This window comes from Poecilia formosa, unplaced genomic scaffold (genome assembly GCF_000485575.1).
Source record: "Poecilia formosa unplaced genomic scaffold, Poecilia_formosa-5.1.2 Scaffold208, whole genome shotgun sequence".
NCBI classification, from domain to species: Eukaryota; Metazoa; Chordata; class Actinopteri; order Cyprinodontiformes; family Poeciliidae; genus Poecilia; species Poecilia formosa.
The window spans coordinates 1,075,147-1,082,704 of NW_006800147.1; the positions used below are offsets into that span (position 1 = coordinate 1,075,147).

At 36.9% G+C, this 7,558-nt stretch overlaps 1 protein-coding gene across 3 annotated transcripts in view; it reads right to left on the minus strand.

Annotated features, from left to right (window-relative positions):
• Nucleotides 1–7,558, minus strand: part of LOC103148600 (uncharacterized) — a 53,700-nt gene that overhangs the window by 24,771 nt on the left and 21,371 nt on the right. For 2 of the 3 annotated variants that reach the window (XR_477369.2, XR_001664128.1), the window contains 3 exons: nucleotides 1,752–2,048; nucleotides 782–915; nucleotides 7–330 (listed from right to left, as the gene is read on the minus strand). The exons of the other annotated variant lie outside the window; for it this stretch is intronic. The gene's annotated coding sequence lies outside the window, so the exon portion shown is untranslated. Of the gene's footprint in view, nucleotides 1–6; nucleotides 331–781; nucleotides 916–1,751; nucleotides 2,049–7,558 lie in introns of those variants that run through there. 3 annotated transcript variants of the gene reach the window in all.

The following is a 7,558-nucleotide window of genomic DNA, read 5'->3' on the forward strand; positions in this document are numbered from 1 at the left end:
ATCAATACAGAACCTTAAGCTTAACAAGTAGCCTGTAGGCTACCGATGTTCGTGTCTTTGTTCAGCTACAAACATTAATTTTGCTCCCAAATAAGTTGAGCGACAGTCTGTGCTGCACTGCACAGACCGTCGCTCTGTGCTGCACCTGTTTAAAGCTCTGCAGCTTTAAACAGGTGAATCTCCAGTGTTTTCCTCCATGAGGCGATTAGACTCAGGAATGAGGTGAGGATCTCCGTTGTCTTGAGGAGGTGGAAGGAGGATCTGGACGGTTGGAGAATTTGTTCCAGAGTTTGCTGAGAAGAGTACAGCTTCTTTCTGGTCTTGACGTTTCTGGGGACAGAAATGTTAAAATGAATAAGTCAGTTAATAATATTATTGTTAACTAGATCTTCTACATCAGGACACTTCTGGTTCTGAAGGAGAAGCAACACATTTAAACCACTTTAGTTAATGTAATAAAATACAATGACTAATAATATTTAGATTTTAAAATGTGAATCAAGGACTGATTTCCTCTAATGAAGCTGTTTACTAGTCTGGCATTATGACTCCATGCTTAATTAAGATTCAAACATAAAAACCTTAAAATAAACCTTGTTTACGGTGCTGGACTAGTTTTTATAAACACATGAAAAACTGAAAATGCTGAACCAAACATCTCTGAGATCAGACCCGTTCTAACATGCTGTCAGAAAAAACTGATACATTTAAACACCAAACCTAAACAGGCTGGAGGCAGTTAGGAGGTAATATTTAAGGTGTAATAAATAGATGGACTTACCTTCTTTAGCTAGCACAATAATCCAACAGCAGCAGCAGCAATGATGGCAAGAATAACAAGAGCAGGAGAAACAACAGGAGAAACAGCAGCAGGAGAAACAGCAGCAGGAGCAACTGTGGTATCCGTATTTTGGTCTGAAAAGATAAAACGAGAGATTATAAGAGAATATATCCAACATGATTTGTCATCTTGATTCCTGCCTGATCCAACAAACTTTATGCCAAAGGCTGAATAATCTCCTCAGGATGCAGGCAAGTTTCACAGGGTCCTACTAATTGACCTACTTATTGAGATTTAATTGTCCTTAAGCAGAAACACATCTAACCGTTTAGAGACGTCTAGAGTTTATCGTTCCAGTTCTAATTTGATCTCTGAACCTCTAGTAGAGAACAAAAAGCTGCTTCACTTTCTGATGTCATTAAGCAACAATATGTTTTCGAACTGGTTTAAACCAAAATACTCTTAACTCGTTTGCTGCGTTTCCATTACTAACGTGCATAAATCTTTGTTGCTATTCCTCTAATGTCAAAAAACATTAAATAAGAAATTAAATTAAAATTACGTGAATAAGTTTGTTCACGCAACAAGTCATTAAAAGTCATGACAGATTCGGATGTAAACAGATACATGAGATTATATTCATAATTCATTAGAGGAAACGTCGGCGTCTTATTCAGGTCTTCAGGTACATATGAGGTTTTGGAGAAATTATTGTCATAATTTACAAAAGAACTACAGATTCAAAACAAGACAGGTTTTAATGAACTGTGTGATGCTGTAAGAGCTCCGATGGAGCCAGATGGACATTTAAAGAAAAAAAAAAAAACAAACCAACAGAAGCTTTCAAGACATTAAACGTACATTAACATACATTAACCCTAACAGCGCTGATCTGCAGATTACAGGTAAAGAGTTTTCATTTCTAAGCAGTTCTTTATCATGTACATACCTCAAATATTGACAAACCTACCTTGGAATATGATGTTGAACTTTGTAGTTTGAATCTGATCTCCTATCACCCGCAAAATATAAACTCCACTGTCTGATTCCTGTAGACTCAGAAATGTCAGGGATGTTGGTACAGAAATCTTCACTTTTCCTTCGAAACGCGGCTCCACTTTTGTTTCTCCATTTCTCCATGTCCCTATGGTCCTATTTAAATGATCAAGCAATAAAACCGTGGAATTTTCAGGAAGCTTTTCTATAGGTAAACTGATAGTCGATTCTTTTCCAGTTGGCAGAAACATTTGGATCATTTCAGTGGAACCTGTTGAAACACAGCAAATTCATTTTAGGTAAAACAGAAAACACAACAGCACCAAATTTAAAAAAAAATTATATGAAAAAAATTCTTTATTTTTGCTTTTTGAGTTAAACTTTAATGTTTCATGAAATAAATTTTAATGCGAGACAAAAAAAAAGCCTGGCTGTGAAATGATGATTTGATTTAATAAAGTTCTGTAAACAAACCCGACCCGGTTTAAACTTTTAATTCCCCATTAACATAATAACTAGTTTGCCATCCTTGGTGCCAAGAAATGGCCGATGTCTGTTTTCCATCACTGTGGAGGGATTCTGGTTTACTCTTGGTTTAATTCAGCCACATTTAAGGTTTTTTCCAAACATTAACAGCCTGTTTAATATCACCCTGCAGTATCTCAAACAAAATAGATATCAATCCTTTATTGTCCCACAAAGGGAAAATTCAGGTGTAACAGCAGCATCAGGTATAAAGGTTCACACAAATGTTATTAAAATGTGTTAAAAAGATTTAAACAACAATAATACTGAATTTGATTTGATTTCTGTTACCGTCTTGGATAACACTTTATTTGAAGGGGTGTGCATAAGGCTGACATGACACCGTCATAAACATAACATCTGTCATGAACATAAAGAAGTCTTTATGAATGTTTATGACTGTTGTCATGAAGTATCATTCGGTAAATAATGACACTTTTAACGCAAAGTTGATGTAAGTTGCATTAAAAGTTTATTAAAAATGCAGACTTTGTATTAAATTATCATAATTTACAAAATTATGCAAAGTTGGCCCTTTTAATGCAACTTTTAGAGCAACTTTGCATTAAAAGTGTCATTATTTACCGAATGACACTTCATAGCAACTGTCAAACATTCATAAAGACTTCTTTATGTTCATGTCAATGTTATGTCATGTTTGAACTCTGATGGCTGAACTAGAAATATATCTCATGTAAATGTTTACATCTGTTGCTGCTTTATTTTAATGACTTATCAAGTCAACAAGCTTATTCACATGTGATTTTAATTTTTATTCTTATTTAATTGTGAAATTGCATTTTTCAACCTTAGCAGATCAACAAAGATTTGCTGACATCTGCAAAGAAAACTCAGCTACCGAGTTTGTTTCTGATCCGTTCTTAATTTCATATAAGTTAGCGCTTGATGTTTTGCCTTCTTATTTATTTTTGGTCTACTTTCTGTTGTCAGGTTCTGTTTAAGTGATTTCCGTTTAGCTTTCAAAGTAATCAGGCCTTCAAAGAGACACTAAAAAACTTCTTTATAATGACCTAATGTGGAGCGCATTTTGATGTAGATAATGTCTGATCTACTCTGTTATAAAACATTGTTTTGATAAAGATGAATGAACAAACACTTACAGGGATGTCTGTCCATTTTATCACAGTGGAACTGAGTTAATGAAGCAGTTCTGACCTCATTAGGATTAGTTGTAACGTTTAACAGGCACATTTAAATGTGAATGCACTAAAAACAGTTGTGACAATCCAACTAATTTTGTTCAAAGTTATGAAACAGTAAACGCATTTCATTTTAGTTTTCAAAAATAAATGTAAATAAAAACCAAGAAGTCTCAGGTAACAACAAAATGTTCAGGTAGACAGTAAATGTCTTAATTTATTTCAGTCCGTTCTGAGTTATTCACTGTATAAACCACACAAAAGTATTCAATTGCTGTGTACAGACAGCTGATTTCAGAAACTGAACTGTTATGGTGAGTTTACAAGAGTTGCATTCAAATTATTTTTAATCTGTTACCTTGAATTTTCCCAAACAAGACCAGAAGAAACGGCAGTAGACTGATGTATTTCATCTTGACCCAGGGAAATCCGACTGTCCTGAAAGATTAAAAGACATGTGAAATGATTTTTCACCTAAACAACCAAGAGATGAAATGATCCAATAGTAGGTCCAACATTTGTGTACCAAATATACCTAGGGTTAATTCAGATTATCTACCAATTTAAATTATATTATGACTAGATTGAAGTCCAGTTTGGTCACCACCAGGAAGCGCTCATGCAGCCCAGGAGTTAAGCAACGGCATTAGCTAAGCGAATGAATGGTAACCAACCGTTAGCCAACTTCATAGCAGTCTGTGGTCTAGAGGCGCAAAAGAACTTGTGCCCACGACATGTTCATGGGCACAAACTTGCCCACGAACCGTGGGACAAACATTTTAAGGACGCAAATTATGTTTTCAAACCAGTACGTGTTTGTTAGTATTTTTCGGGACAGGGAATTTCGGCATAACTTAGGAAGGTAGCGGTCACCGTAATAATTACAGCGGAGCAGAAACAACAATATTTCTAACGTGTTTAACGAAGGGCCACTGATATTTACCAATTAAACCATATTCCAAAGTTTCTAGTCTTACCTGATTGTATTTACTGCAACCGGCATCTTCCCCCTATCCTTACACCAGAGTGTGTGCAAGTGGCAGTCCAGCCTTTATACTGGATCGTCTGTGGGCGGGGTGAAAACTAGTCCCAACTCTTCTGAACGACTGTTCAGAAGAGTTGGGACGGAAGAATTTGAAGTTACTAAAACTTAATAATGAGAAGGGACAGGTTAACATTAGCCCCAATGTGGTGTCAAGAGAAATAAAGAAAATTGGAGATGTTGAAATGGTGAAGATTTTGAGAGATGGAAATATATTATAGTTTGTAAAAACGAAGAACAAAAAATAAGGCTTTAAATGTGGATAATACCTGTAAAAAAAACTGTGTTGGAGGAAAAAAAAAGTCACTGGAGAAAACAAAACAAAAAAACAGGTGTGATTTATGGGATCCCTTTAGATGAAGACCCTGATGAAACAGACATATTTAGTCTATCTAAAGCAGTATTTCCCAACCCTGCACCTCAAGGAACTCTGCCCTGCATATTTTAGGTCACAGGTATCAAACTCCAGTCCTGGAGGTCCACTGCCCTGAAACCTTCTGGTGCACCACACCTGAATAGAATAATTAGGTCATTAGCAATGTTCTGAAGAACTGATCTACACAAGGAGGTAATTCAGCCATTTCATTCCAGTGTTTTGTACTTGTGGCACATCTAAAAACTGCAGGACAGCGGGCCTCGAGGACTGGAGTTTGACACCCCTGTTTTAGGTGTTTCCTTGCTTCAGCACAGGTAATTTCAATTAACAAGTGTTTGCTGAACTGCAATCAGCTGAATGAGGTGCATTAAAGCAGGGAAATTTCTAAAACAAGCAGGGCAGTGTGCCATGAGGACCAGGATTGAGAAACACTGATCTACACAAGTCAGGTTCACTGACATTTCCTTATTTAACCAAACTATTACAGCCCTGTGCCTTGTGTGCTGGGTTGCAGGTGCTCCTCCCCTTTGCAGGGTTCCGTTGATTGGAGTACAGAGTATGTAAGCCTGGCCATCTCCACCTTCTTGGGTCACTTTCAGCATCCACTCTGCTGCTTGAGGTGTTTTGTTGCCAGGCCTCAGCTCCCCTCCTTTTTGCGTTTGTCTTTGCACTTCAACACCTCCAAGCATTTGCATTACACCATTGATACTGACATGCACAATCCATTATTGTTTTTGTTAATAAATATTCCTTTTTATGCACTTTAACCACTGCATGGTCTCCTGTTTTGTTATGACTTTGAGCCAGTTGTAACACAAGCAAATAATTTTTTTAAAAAACTAGACTTTATTGTAAAAACAGCCAAATCTTACAAGCATACATACTTTATACACAGTATCTTAGGTGACAAGCAGTCAAAGATTATATTACCACAAAAGAAACAAAGGGGTTACAGAATGACATGAAAGGCATACGACACAACAGCTATTAGAAAAAAATGAGCATAAAGTTGAATAAACTGATTAGCTGGAATTATTGTACGGGTCCTGATCATTAAATGGATAAATGTCAAAAACTAAACAGGACAAACTACAACAGAGGAGAGCAGAAAAAACAGGAAGGATTTGTTTCAATCATTTTCACAGAGTTGAACAGAAGTGAAATTTCTTTTATACAACATTGAAGGTTTGGGGGTAATTTTCAAAAATTTACATTTGTGTAGGTAATATTTGGCCATAATGATCATGTTATTAATTATTAGAGGTGTGCCGATCGATCGGTCACCGATCGTAATCGGGCCGATTTCCGTTATATCGGTGATCACGGTCTCTTGTTGCCGATCACACAAACCGATCATCACCTGCATCGTTTCGCAGCCTGCCTGTGCAGCTGGTCTGCTCTTTCCTTCACACTGCGCAAACGCGCAGCAACAAATACAAAGCGATGTGTAACTATAACGCACTGAGTGAATGGGGAAGTTTGCATGTTGCGGCGGAAAACTGAAGCAGGTCAAAATGCATCAACACGACGAATCTAATATGGCATAAAAACAATGCCATACTGGACGGAGTTTGGCTACATCGAGGCTCACTGCAGTAAAAAAGACATATGGAGGATCAGACAGCAGGTAAAGCAGAGCTACAAACACTCACCCGGATTAGCATGACGGTCAGAAAGCTAAACAAATAACCCGCAAAATTATTTAAGTCTTCGAGCTGCGATGTAAGACGCTGGTTCTGCTCTCCTGTTGAACCGCTGCTACGCTACAGGTAGTAATATTTCACAGACGGAGCTTCGCTTCTGCTCCACCTGGTAGTGACTCTCACACCGAACCTGTTTAAAGCTGCAACATCTAACCTAAAAAAATAAATGTTACATACGTATTAAAACTTTAGCTGTCCTAACATAAATTCCAACCTAAATTCATTCCTAACATGTCTGTATATTCTGCTTAATCTGTATATGTGCACATAGCTCCCATACTTTTTATTTATATTATTTTTATACTGAACATTTTATTTTTATAACAACCTTTGTACATCTGTAAATACATATTTATACCCTGTATAGCACTTCTGGATAGATGTGTAACGGTTGGCAACAGGAAGTCAATCACACCGGAATCAGGATTCAGGATAATTTTATTCCTGTTCAAAACAAGAACATTTTAAACAGCAGCTCCTGGGCTCCGGATTCCCCACAAACACCCTCTCCCCAGCGCAGCTTGGCGCGAACTGACACAGAAATGCATTAAACAAAACCAAAATTCTCTGATGTTCACTAATAAAATAAATCTACAGTCATACAAAACAATTAAAACAAAACCTAAACAGAAATAATCTGCCCTATAATTACAATCTTCCACCATAACATAGAAATATACTAAATAGATTAATTTCACATCCAAATAACATTTGAAACACACATACCTGTTCAAAACAAGAACATTTTAAACACAGCAGCTCCTGGGCTCCGGATTCTCCACAAACACCCTAACCAACCAAAAGAAAAAAATAAATAAAAAAAACTAACCACGTTGATACAAAAAACTTGATGGGTGTCACCAATGTGGGAGACAAATGCCCAGCATAGTGCTGCGCTAAACATGAACAGTTAAACACTATATATAACATGTGAGTTGACAACTTATTAGAACGTTTTCAATATTTTAATACACA